The sequence below is a fragment of the Macaca thibetana genome, chromosome 6, assembly GCF_024542745.1.
Source record: "Macaca thibetana thibetana isolate TM-01 chromosome 6, ASM2454274v1, whole genome shotgun sequence".
In the NCBI taxonomy this organism is placed as follows: Eukaryota; Metazoa; Chordata; class Mammalia; order Primates; family Cercopithecidae; genus Macaca; species Macaca thibetana.
Genome location: NC_065583.1, coordinates 62,447,739 through 62,461,907, shown reverse-complemented (window position 1 = coordinate 62,461,907; position 14,169 = coordinate 62,447,739). Strand labels below are relative to the sequence as shown.

Here is a 14,169-nt window from a genome sequence, read left to right as displayed (position 1 = left end):
GAGAAAGCCAAATTTTACCCTTTGCATTAGTGTACTATTAATGTCAACCCCAATCTTTAATAAAACTTTACAGACAAATCTATCCAATTTTCATGTCTGGCCATAAGATAAGATTCTCATAAACCTTTTATAAATCTTTACAAATTTTTGTTAAAGAACAGATTAGTGCTATAAGAAAAACCTATCATGCTTCTATTCCGATGTTCAAATTATGAAAAAACTGAATACCCTTTTAACTTTAGCCAATATGTTCACACATAGAATTTCTTTTACAAGACTAATCTTTCACAAACTTTCCACAACTTACTCAAACCTTCAGCTTTATTTTACGTAACTTAAGACAATCCTTTAACCCTTTAGGCACACACAAAAAAACTACATTCCCATGACATCTTATAATCTTTTTTTTTTTTTTTTTTTTTTTTGAGATGGAATCTCACTCTGTCACCCAGGCTGGAGTGCAGTGGCACAGTCTCGGCTCACTGCAAGCTCCGCCTCCCAGGTTCACGCCATTCTCCTGCCTCAGCCTCCCAAGTAGCTGGGACTACAGGTGCCTGCCACTACACCTGGGTAATTTTTTTTGTATTTTTAGTAGAGGTGGGGTTTCACTGTATTAGCCAGGATGGTCTCAATCTCCTGCCCTCATGATCCACCTGTCTCAGCCTCCCAAAGTGCTGGGATTACAGGTATGAGCCACCGCGCCCGGCCGACATCTTACTATCTTTTATAAAAAACACATTTCACTTTCCTTACACATCTTGCATGTAAAGCTGTTTTTATTTCCAAGATTCAACACTCCACTGTCAACATTAGACAGATCAACGAGACAGAAAGTTAACAAGGATATCCAGGAATTGAACTCATCTCTGCAGCAAGCAGACCTAATAGACATCTATAGAACTCTCCACTCCAAATCAACAGAATATACATTCTTCTCAGCACCACATCGTACTTACTCCAAAATGGACCACGTAATTGGAAGTAAAGCACTCCTCAGCAAATGTACAAGAACAGAAATTATAACAAACTGTCTCTCAGACCACAGTGCAATCAAACTAGAACTCAGGACTAAGAAACTCAATCAAAACCGCTCAACTACATGGAAACTGAACAACCTGCTCCTGAATGACTACTGGGTACATAACGAAATGAAGGCAGAAATAAAGATGTTCTTTGAAACCAATGAGAACAAAGATACAACATACCAGAATCTCTGGGACACATTTAAAGCAGTGTGTAGAGGGAAATTTATAGCACTAAATGCCCACAAGAGAAAGCAGGAAAGATCTAAAATTGACACTCTAACATCGCAATTAAAAGAACTAGAGAAGCAAGAGCAAACACATTCGAAAGCTAGCAGAAGGCAAGAAATAACTAAGATCAGAGCAGAACTGAAGGAGATAGAAACACAAAAAACCCTCCAAAAAATCAATGAATCCAGGAGTTGGTTTTTTGAAAAGATCAACAAAATTGACAGACCACTAGCAAGACTAATAAAGAAGAAAAGAGAGAAGAATCAAATTGACGCAATTAAAAATGATAAAGGGGATATCACCACCGACCCCACAGAAATACAAACTACCATCAGAGAATACTATAAACACTTCTACGCAAATAAACTGGAAAATCTAGAAGAAATGGATAATTTCCTGGACACTTACACTCTTCCAAGACTAAACCAGGAAGAAGTTGAATCCCTGAATAGACCAATAGCAGGCTCTGAAATTGAGGCAATAATTAATAGCCTACCAACCAAAAAAAGTCCAGGACCAGATGGATTCACAGCTGAATTCTACCAGAGGTACAAGGAGGAGTTGATACCATTCCTTCTGAAACTATTCCAATCAATAGAAAAAGAGGGAATCCTCCCTAACTCATTTTATGAGGCCAACATCATCCTGATACCAAAGCCTGGCAGAGACACAACAAAAAAAGAGAATTTTAGACCAATATCCCTGATGAACATCGATGCAAAAATCCTCAATAAAGTACTGGCAAACCGGATTCAGCAACACATCAAAAAGCTTATCCACCATGATCAAGTGGGCTTCATCCCTGGGATGCAAGGCTGGTTCAACATTCACAAATCAATAAACATAATCCAGCATATAAACAGAACCAAAGACAAGAACCACATGATTATCTCAATAGATGCAGAAAAGGCTTTTGACAAAATTCAACAGCCCTTCATGCTAAAAACGCTCAATAAATTCGGTATTGATGGAACGTACCTCAAAATAATAAGAGCTATTTATGACAAACCCACAGCCAATATCATACTGAATGGGCAAAAACTGGAAAAATTCCCTTTGAAAACTGGCACAAGACAGGGATGCCCTCTCTCACCACTCCTATTCAACATAGTGTTGGAAGTTCTGGCTAGGGCAATTAGGCAAGAGAAAGAAGTCAAGGGTATTCAGTTAGGTAAAGAAGAAGTCAAATTGTCCCTGTTTGCAGATGACATGATTGTATATTTAGAAAACCCCATTGTCTCAGCCCAAAATCTCCTTAAGCTGATAAGCAACTTCAGCAAAGTCTCAGGATACAAAATTAATGTGCAAAAATCACAAGCATTCTTATACACCAGTAACAGACAAACAGAGAGCCAAATCAGGAATGAACTTCCATTCACAATTGCTTCAAAGAGAATAAAATACCTAGGAATCCAACTTACAAGGGATGTAAAGGACCTCTTCAAGGAGAACTACAAACCACTGCTCAGTGAAATCAAAGAGGACACAAACAAATGGAAGAACATACCATGCTCATGGATAGGAAGAATCAATATCGTGAAAATGGCCATACTGCCCAAGGTAATTTATAGATTCAATGCCATCCCCATCAAGCTACCAATGAGTTTTTTCACAGAATTGGGAAAAAAACTGCTGTAAAGTTCATATGGAACCAAAAAAGAGCCCGCATCTCCAAGACAATCCTAAGTCAAAAGAACAAAGCTGGAGGCATCACGCTACCTGACTTCAAACTATACTACAAGGCTACAGTAACCAAAACAGCATGGTTCTGGTACCAAAACAGAGATATAGACCAATGGAACAGAACAGAGTCCTCAGAAATAATACCACACATCTACAGCCATCTGATCTTTGACAAACCTGACAAAAACAAGAAATGGGGAAAGGATTTCCTATTTAATAAATGATGCTGGGAAAATTGGCTAGCCATAAGTAGAAAGCTGAAACTGGATCCTTTCCTTACTCCTTATACGAAAATTAATTCAAGATGGATTAGAGACTTAAATGTTAGACCTAATACCATAAAAATCCTAGAGGAAAACCTAGGTAGTACCATTCAGGACATAGGCATGGGCAAAGACTTCATGTCTAAAACACCAAAAGCAACAGCAGCAAAAGCCAAAATTGACAAATGGGATCTAATTAAACTAAAGAGCTTCTGCACAGCAAAAGAAACTACCATCAGAGTGAACAGGCAACCTACAGAATGGGAGAAAATTTTTGCAATCTACTCATCTGACAAAGGGCTAATATCCAGAACCTACAAAGAACTCAATCAAATTTACAAGAAAAAAACAAACAACCCCATCAAAAAGTGGGCAAAGGATATGAACAGACATTTCTCAAAAGAAGACATTCATACAGCCAACAGACACATGAAAAAATGCTCATCATCACTGGCCATCAGAGAAATGCAAATCAAAACCACAATGAGATACCATCTCACACCAGTTAGAATGGCGATCATTAAAAAGTCAGGAAACAACAGGTGCTGGAGAGGATGTGGAGAAATAGGAACACTTTTACACTGTTGGTGGGATTGTAAACTAGTTCAACCATTATGGAAAACAGTATGGCGATTCCTCAAGGATCTAGAACTAGATGTACCATATGACCCAGCCATCCCATTACTGGGTATATACCCAAAGGATTATAAATTATGCTGCTATAAAGACACATGCACACGTATGTTTATTTCGGCACTATTCACAATAGCAAAGACTTGGAATCAACCCAAATGTCCATCAGTGACAGATTGGATTAAGAAAATGTGGCACATATACACCATGGAATACTATGCAGCCATAAAAAAGGATGAGTTTGTGTCCTTTGTAGGGACATGGATGCAGCTGGAAACCATCATTCTTAGCAAACTATCACAAGAACAGAAAACCAAACACCGCATGTTCTCACTCATAGGTGGGAACTGAACAATGAGATCACTTGGACTCAGGAAGGGGAACATCACACACCGGGGCCTATCATGGGGGGGGGGGGGGAGAGGGGAGGGATTGCATTGGGAGTTATACCTGATGTAAATGACGAGTTGATGGGTGCAGCACACCAACAAGGCACAAGTATACATATGTAACAAACCTGCACGTTATGCACATGTACCCTACAACTTAAAGTATAATAATAATAAATAAATTTATTAAAAAAAAAAAAAACACATTTCACTTTCCTTACACATCTTGCATGTAAAGCTGTTTTTATTTCCAAGATTTGTAAAGTCATGTGAACTAAAAGGCATTACAGTTTTTACTTTTCTGACAAAATATTTGAGTTAAGCATGTATTATTTTTAAAACAAATAAAGCTCTTTCATATGTAAACATCACATACACAGCCAGGCACGGTGGCTCATGCCTGTAATCCCAGCACTTTGGGAGGCTTAGACAGGTGGATCATGAGGTCGGGAGTTTGAGACCAGCCTAGCCAACATGGGGAAACTCCGTCTCTACTAAAAATACAAAAATTAGCCAGGTATGGTGGTGGGCGCTTGTAATCCTAGCTACTCAGGAGGCTGAGGCAGGAGAATGGCGTGAACCCAGGAGGTGGAAGTTGCAGTAAGCCGAGATCATGCCACTGCACTCCAGCCTGGGTGACAGAGCAAGACTCCATCTCAGGGGAAAAAAAGATAAATAAATAAACATCACACACACATCACATATAAATATAGACAGAAGAAGATCCAGTAATTTTAAGATTTTTCATTTGCCAGTTTTTTAATTACTGACTCCAGGGTGGAGCCCTCGGGAGGAACAGGGCCAGGAAAACATGAAGTTTCTATGGCCTGATAAGCAGGCACAGCTGAAAGGCAAAACATCTCTCAGAATTAAGGGTCTCCTTTTTTACCAGATCTTGTATCCCAAAGAAAGAGAAATGCTATGGAATAAGTGCAGTGATTTTTGCCATGCATTTCATTGCAAAGCAATACAAAACCAATCAGCCCATTCTGTGATTAGCCCATCTTTCATGAGAGCCTTATCTCTCAGTAGGGTGTAGGGACATTTTCATTTCTTTTAGGTAGCTAAAGGCATGTTTCTCTAATCCAAACACGCAAAGAGCTATCTCCCCATAACCGCCATTAGCCAGCCCCAGAAGTACATTTCCTATCTGGTTATTATACACCAAAGCTCTCTCATAGTGCGAAGTAATTTCTGCTTCCCCCAAAAGTCAAAACCATGAGATAAGGCAATGCAAAATAGAACAGAGCTTTAGATTTTGAGAAGGATTTATCTGCTTTCAATTCCAGGGATTTCATGAGGACAACAGAGGTTTTTCCCAAAACAGTGTCTGTGGTGCCTCCTCTGTTTTTCCCAAGGAGTCCCAGGCTGTTAAAGCTTGAATATCCACTTTTAAATAAGCTGATTTTTAACCATAGTGCTCTTTAAAAAATCTTTTTAAGTCTCTTATTACATGACTTTAGCCAGGCCAAACAGCCAATATTTTTGTGCTCAGAGAAAGGAAAATTCGAGACAGTTAGTAGAGGGGAAGAGAATCAACAAATAGTGAAGGTCACACGGACAAACCAGAAAGGACTCATTCCCTAAGCCGGGAATTGAACCCTGAACCTCGGCCACCATTAAGAAAAGATAAAGCCTTAACCGCTAAACTATAGCACTGGGCAGTTTCTGATGCTTTTTCCCAGAAGGAGCCTAAAGCAGCCAATTTTGTGCTTGCAATGGGTTTTAACTGCTCAAGACAACTTTTAGAGCTAACTATGACATGAACCCCAAAATTCCTGTTCCCTGGAAGGGGGAGACCAAGCAAAAGTACTGCCACATGGTTACAAGGTCAGGCTCCCAAGGACATTTTTCAATGTGTGGTCTCTGGGCAAGATGTTTGTCCTGAGTAACAGAAAAGAAAGGGAAAGGAAAGGGAGAAAAGCATTGCCTGAGACAGGGTGGGGAAGGCAAGGCACCCAGGGAGGCCAGAGAAAGACCCACCCAATGCAGTGACACTGAATCAAAAATTCAGGCAGCCACTTGTCAGTTGAAGAGGGATCTTTTCCAGCAGCCCCATCAGCTCTAAAGTTTCTCACTTTGGGGAGGAAAAAGCTCCCCATGCCCCACGGTCCTGTACATGACTAACCCTGTCACCCATAGCCTTCAGCAAAGAATGCAAGGCAGATTAATCCGAAGAGAATAGTGGTTAACTTCCCATAATACCAAATCTATTTTTAACCAAAAGGGACTTTACTAAGAGGGTGGCCTCTAACCCCATAAATCTTAGGAAGGAGTCTAACCTTCCTAAGTTCAGCCTTGACTCCAAGTTTGGTCAAGCATCCTTGCCTTTTATTAAGAGGGGCTTTTAACCCACTCTGTCTTAGGAGAGACTCTAACTCCCCTAAGTTGGGCCTCTAACCCAATCCTATCCTTTACCCAGTTACCCCACCACTCACCCAAAGTCAGCCAATCCGGTGCTGCAGTCTGTTTCCTTTGAGTCCAGGGTCTCCTCTTTGGGGTTCATCAGGAAGATGTTACTGGAAAGGGGTCCTGATCCAGACCCCAAGAGAGAGTTCTTGGACCTCACACAAAGAAGAGTTTGAGGCAAATTCATAGAGTAAAGTGAAAGCAAGTTTACTAGGAAAGTAAAGGAATAAAGAATGGCTACTCCATAGGCAGAGTAGTCAATTTAGTGGCTTTTTAACAGATACTTTTTTCCTCCACCCCCTCCTACATATACATACATTATTTATCTTACAATTCTGTATGTCAGAAATCTGACATACATCCCACAGGACTAAAATCTAGATATTGGCAGGCTGGATTCCCTTGGAGGCTCTAAGGGATAATCTATTTTCTTGCTTATTTAGGTGTTGGCAGAATTCAGTTCCCTGTGGTGGTTATTTTCTTGGTGACTGTCAGCTAAAGGCTAGTCTCAGCTTCTAGAGGTAACCCACGTTCTCTGGCTCATGGCCCCCCATCCTCCATCTGTGAAGCCAGCAGGGGCAGGTTGAGTCCTTCCCATGTTCGGAATCTCTCCTGCCCCTTTTTCCATCACATCTTTCTTTCTTTTTTTTTTTTTTTTTTTTTTTTTTTTTTTTTTTTTTTTTTTTTTTTGAGAGGGAGTCTCGCGCTGTCGCCCGGGCTGGAGTGCAGTGGCCGCATCTCAGCTCACTGCAAGCTCCGCCTCCCGGGTTTACGCCATTCTCCTGCCTCAGCCTCCCGAGTAGCTGGGACTACAGGCGCCCACAACCGCGCCCGGCTATTTTTTGTATTTTTTAGTAGAGACGGGGTTTCACTGCGTTAGCCAGGATGGTCTCGATCTCCTGACCTCGTGATCCGCCCGTCTCGGCCTCCCAAAGTGCTGGGATTACAGGCTTGAGCCACCGCGCCCGGCCTCCATCACATCTTTCTAACCAACTCTCTGCCTTCCTTTTCCACTTCCGTTTCTACCCAGATAATCCAGGATAGTCTCCGTATGTTAAAATCAAATGGTTAGCAAACCTAATTCCCTTTTGCTGTGAAGTAGCATATTCACAAGGTTTTATACCAGAGGACAAAGATCACAGGGCTCAAAATTCTACCCACCATAAATTTGCTCACCGGAACTCCTGCTTGCAAATTCATACAAACTACGTATGAAAAAAATGGAAATACATATACCAAAACAATCAATATTTCTGTCAAGATACTGAGATTAAAGGTCTGGGTGTGGTTTTCTTATATCTTACAAATATTGTACACAATGACATGTAAATACTACTTTTAGAAGAAGAATATGGAACATTAACTAGACATCAAAATCTAACAATGGTCTGATTAATACCAAGTTATGTAAGTAGAAGATAGTTTCTATTAATTCCATTATTTGGTTTACTTGCTGACCTTTCCTTAATAATATATTTCTTTTTTTTTTTTTTTTTCTTTTTTGAGATGGAGCCTTGCTCTGTCACCCAGGCGGGAAATGCAGTGGCATGATCTCAGCTCACTGTAACCTCTGCCTCCCAGGTTCAAGCCATTCTCCTCCCTCAGCCTCCCAAGTAGCTGGGATTACAGGTGTGTGCCACCATACCTGGCTGATTTTTGTATTTTTAGTAGAGACAGAGTTTCACCATGCTGTCCAAGCTAGTCTTGAACTCCTGACCTCAGGTGATCTGCCTGCCTCAGCCTCCCAAAGTGCTGGGATTACAGCCATGAGCCACCATGCCCAGTCATATTTCTAATTTTTTAATGTGAATTAGTAGTGAGTCCAGCGATGCTAATATTTAATGCAAGGTCCTCACATATACCTATCGTGATTATTTTTATATATAAATTATTCTTAAGTGACTTTGTTGCTGATAGAGAGATGTCCTTCTTTCTGTCAACCTCCAGGTTGAGATAGTTTTTCTCAGGGCAGGGACTTCCTTCACAGCTTCATGCCTTTCACCCTTTCACCCAAATTGTCACCAATATGTCCTGAACCATTTCTTCATTAGTTATACCATTGGTATAATTCTTGTCTTTTTGTTTCTTTAAGTTTCCTGACACTAGCTATCTATAAAAATGTCTTTTTCTGCCTGATTTTCCTCAGGGATCTGTTCTAATTTTTGTATTTTTTGGCTGTGCAGTGTTGCTTTTATATTTTCTTAAAATTCTAGGTTAATTAAATTGGATATTTATTACTTCTTCTTTTCACATGTGAAGACCCACTATATTATTTCTTATCCATACATAGAATATATAATCTTAAAATAATCTTAGTTTTCTGCCTGCAGGAATTTTTTTTAGATGAATGTTTCCTAGGCTGAACTAGAACTCCTGGCCTCAAGCAATCTTTCTACCTCCTGATTAGTGGGAATTATAGGCACCGACTGCTGCACCCAGCAAAGGATTTTTTTTTTTTTTTTTTTTTTTTCTTTCTCTATCTTGGTGAATACAGGGATTATTTTTTAAAGCACTTTATTTGCTTGGATTTGTTTGTTTCACCAATCAGTTTTATAACAGGATATATATAATATTATGTAAATATATATTATATATTATATAAATTTATATATTATATATTATATAAATTTATATATTATATATAATATAAATTTTTATATATATATATTTTTTTAGGCAGAGTCTCACTCTGTCACCTAGGCTGGAGTGCAGTGGCTTGATTTCCCCTGCGGTCAAGCCATTCTCCTGCCTCAGCCTCCTGAGTAGCTGGGACTATAGGTGCACACCACCATGCCCAGCTAATTTTTGTATTTTTAGTAGAGACAGGGTTTCATCATGTTGGCCGGGTTGGTCTCGAACTCCTGACCTCAAGTTATCTGCCTGCCTTGGCCTCCCAAAGTGCTGGGATTACAGGCATGAGTCACCACACCCAGCCAATTTTATATTTTGAATTAAATATTCCTACTGGGAGTTAAATAATTAAAATTTTAAAACCAAATTCTGATGACTGGGAATTTAACTTAACTATCTGAATGAAATACAAATTAACTCCATTACTAGAATCATCTAATTCTCAAACAAGAATGGAATTTAAAGATTGCGTAGCACAGTAATCCTCTAGCCTGGCTCACATTGGAATCACTTGAGGAACCCCCAGGCCAATTAAATTAGAACCTGGTATGGGGGAAACTTGCAGGCATCAGTACTCCTAGGAAATCTGTCTTGTAGCTTGAATTGGAAACCACTGATGTAATCTAAGATTTTACTTCTACGGATGAGAAAGCTAAAACTCAGAGAGGAAAATGACCAGGTAGAAAATTCAAGCCTCCTGACTTCAAACCTACTGAGTTTTCTACTCCACAGATTGTTCTCCATCTTTGAGGTGTTTGAAGGTTTCTCTAGAGCATTCATAACTGTTCATAAAGTTCTAGGTTCTACCTCAAACCTAATGAAACAGAATTTGTCACTCCTTAGGTAATCCAGATGACCACCAAAGTTGAGAACCATTGCAAGTTACCTAAAGTGATGAGGTTTTTATCATATGAAAACAATATAACTTACATTTCTCTCTTCCATTTTTTAAATTGATGGCTCTTTGTTTTTGTTAGATTACATATTGCTACTGTTTTTTAATGTACCACAATCCAATTTGGGGGACATTTTCAACACAGCAGTAATTCATTACAACAACCATTCTTCTTTCCTTTGTTTTTCCTCCCCTTTTGTAGTCCTAAATTCTACAAGATGTTGAACTGAGGCAGTAAGTAATTGAACTGGAAAAATATGATGCAAAATGATTAAAACTAGAATGTCTAAATAGCTACAAAGGCCTTGGCAGATATAATTGTTTAATTAGTCTAGAAAAATATAATTTAATTAATAGTTCAGTAAGTCTTAGCAAGAAGAACATTTATTGAAAACTTTCGCCGGACACAGTGGCTCATGCCTGTAATCCCAGCACTTTGGGAGGCCGAGGCGGGTGAATCACGAGGTCAGGAGATCGAGACCATCTTGGCTAACATGGTGAAACCCCGTCTCTACTAAAAAAAATACAAAAATTAGCCGGGTATAGTGGCGGGCACCTGTAGTCCTAGCTACGCGGGAGGCTGAGGCAGGAGAATGGCGTGAGCCCAGGCGGCAGAGCTTGCAGTGAGCCGAGATCATGCCACTGCACTCCAGCCTGGGTGACAGAGCGAGACTCCGTCTCCAAAAAAAACAAAAAACAAAAAAACTCTCCATTTGTCAGGCACTATACTAACCACTTTACATGTAATCCTAAGACTATCTCATAATCTCAGGATTAACCCTATAAGGTAAATATTATGTTTACCTCTACAAAGAAAAAGACTAAAGAACAGAGAGGTTAAGTAACACCAGGCACAGTGGCTCACACCCGTAATCCCAGCACTTTGGGAGGCCAAGGCAGGAGGACCACTAGAGGCCAGGAGTTTGAGACCAGCCTGGCCAACATGGCAAAACCCAGTCTTACTAAAACTACAAAAATTATCCGGGTGTGATGGCAGGCACCTGTAATCCCAGCTACTCAGGAGGCTGAGGCAGGATAATTGCTTGAACCTGGAAGGTGGAGGTTGCAGTGAGCCGAGATCTTGCCACTGCACTCCAGCCTGAGCGACAGAGCAAGACTTCATCTCAAAAAAAAAAAAAAAAGAGAGAGATTAAGTACCTTGGTCACGGTCACACAATAGTAACTTTCAGAATTTATAAATTGGAATCATTAACAAAGATGTCCAATGCCAAGGAACTTGTCTGTCTCCTTAAAAGCACTGAATAGACACAAATAGTTCTAGAAGTTAGTAGTATTGAGTACAAAGAAGAACTGCTGAGAAGGCACTGAGCTACTTTCATTTCCTATACTTTATATTAACTCAATTTTTCAAGAATTCTGGCTCTCCTCATGATTTTCTGGAAATTTTAGCTTCAAAACTTGACACAGGAACAAAACAGAAGCCCTGAATAGACCAATACCATGAAAAATGTGTCAAAGAACTGCCTCCAGTATACTCTAGGCTCAAGTAATTCTGCAAATGCATAATTTCAAACATTAAAGGATTAAATGTGATTAAAACTGTCTTGGAAACATGGAAAGCTATTTAGTTATTTATTTTATTTTATTTTATTTTATTTTTGAGGCAGAGTCTCACTCTATCACCCAGGCTGGAGTACAGTGTCATGATGACGGCTCACTGCAGCCTTAAATTCCTGGATTCAAGTGATCCTTCTGCCTCAGCCTACCAAAGTGCTGGGAGTACAGGCATGAGCCACCATGCCTAGCTCAGATCTTGGTTTCTAATATACTGAAATATATTAGTTTATATTTAATGCTGCTTAATTAAAGGAACAAGGGTTCTTTGGAGAAATGGTCAATTCTAAAAAGGGGACAGGAAATAAACAAGATAAGGCTTGAGAATCTTGTAGTGCCAGAAAGTAAGAAAGTATAAAAATAAACATAATTTTAAATAATTCGTAAGCATAATGATGGAGGTACATCAAAGGGACAGAGAAGCCAATGGAAAGAGCTCCCAGTGACCAATGCTGGAACAATTTGAGCCACAAAATAGCTTAATAAATACTGAGTCTGGGCACAGTGGCTCATGCCAGCACTTTGGGAAACCAAGGTAGGAGAATTGCTTGAGCCTGTGTTCCAGACCAGCCTGGGAAACATAGTGAGACCTTGTCTCTACAAAAAATTTAAAAAAATAGCTGGGTATAATAGCATGCACCTGTAGTCCCAGCTACTTGGGAGGCTGAGGTGGGGGGATTGCTTGAGCCCAGGAGGTTGAGGCTGCAGGGAGCCATGATTGCACCAGTGTACTCCGGTCTGAGCAAGACCCTGTCTCAAAGAAAAAGAAAAAGGAAATATTGGATTATAACCCAATGTGTAAAATGAAAACCCATGAGTTTATAGTGATATAAATAAATAATTGAATAAATAATTGTGGGAGGAAAAACAAACCTCCCATGCAGAAGAATCCCAAGTAATTTATGTAGGTACTCCATTCTCAAGGAGGGGGAACATAATTCCTCACTCCCTAAGAGTGGTCTGTGCATGGTAACTTTCTTCCAAAGAATACAGAATGGAAAGGGGGTGGGAAGAGAGTAATTTTTCAGTGGAAAAATTTGACAAACACTAACTCATGGTCAACATGAGCACTATAAGTCATGATGGTAGTGTGTGGCCTTGTACCATGTGATGAAAATGGCAATTGGTCTCTGTGGTCTTACTTCCAAAACCCATAACCCCAGTCTAATTATGAGAAAAACACCAGACAAATCCCAATTGTGGGGTATTCTATAAATTATCTTATCACTACTGCTCAAAACTGTCAAGGTTATTAAGAACAAAGCAAAACAAAAGTCTGAGAAACCATCACAAACAAGAGAAGCCAAAGAACACATGATTAGCAAATATAATGTGGTACCTTGGATGGAATCCTGGAACAGAAAGAGGACATTAGGTAAAAACAAAGGACAACTGAATAAAGTATGGATTTTAGTTAACAATAATGTATTAATATTGGCTCATAAATTATGATAAATGTACAAGACTAACTTAAGATGTTTATAATAGAGAAACTGGATACTGGATATGTAGTAACTTTCGGTACTATCTTCACAATTTTTCTGCAAATCTAAAACCAATCTGAAAAATATTTATAGTTTTAAAAAAGATAATTGTAGGCAGTTAAAACATAAACTAAAACAAAAATTAGCCGGGCGCGGTGGCTCAAGCCTGTAATCCCAGCACTTTGGGAGGCCGAGACGGGTGGATCACGAGGTCAGGAGATCGAGACCATCCTGGCTAACACGGTGAAACCCCGTCTCTACTAAAAAGTACAAAAAACTAGCCGGGCGCGGTGGTGGGCGCCTGTAGTCCCAGCTACTCGGGAGGCTGAGGCAGGAGAATGGCGTGAACCCGGGAGGCGGAGCTTGCAGTGAGCTGAGATCCTGCCACTGCACTCCAGCCTGGGCGACAGAGCGAGACTCCGTCTCAAAAAAAATAATAAAAAAATAAATAAATAAAACAAAAATTATCTTCCATAATAGAAACATGAAATACTTAGGACTAATCCTAATAGGAAATTAATAAGACCTATGGGATGAAAAGACATAAAACTTCAGAGTGTGCTCGCTTCAGCAGCACATATACTAAAATTGGAATGATACAGAGATTAACATGGCCCCTGCACAAGGATGACATGAAGGAATTAAAAATTAAAAAAAAAGAAAAACCAACTTCACTAAGTGATGTGAACATTTTTAATAACTAAAAGTGTATAGCATTTGCCTCTATAGAAAACTGAATATCACTACCACGTTGTTTCTTCCCAAACTATATAATGTTAATTCAATCCTAAAAGGGGTTTATTCACTGCTGGTGAAAATGTAAAATGATAGTACTATGGCAGTTTCTTAGGATTCAAATACATACCTACCTTTGGACCCAGCCCTTTTACTCCTCTTCAAAAGAAATGAAAATACATGTTCACACAAACACTTGTAATTAAATGTTCATAGTAA

General features: G+C 39.6%; 1 non-coding gene across 1 annotated transcript; it reads left to right on the top strand.

Moving 5' to 3' along the window:
- The first annotated feature begins 13,773 nt into the window (after positions 1-13,773).
- On the top strand, positions 13,774-13,877 carry LOC126957709 (U6 spliceosomal RNA). The gene has a single exon (XR_007726889.1). It is a non-coding gene; the product is annotated as a U6 spliceosomal RNA (small nuclear RNA).
- The last annotated feature ends 292 nt before the right edge of the window (positions 13,878-14,169 follow it).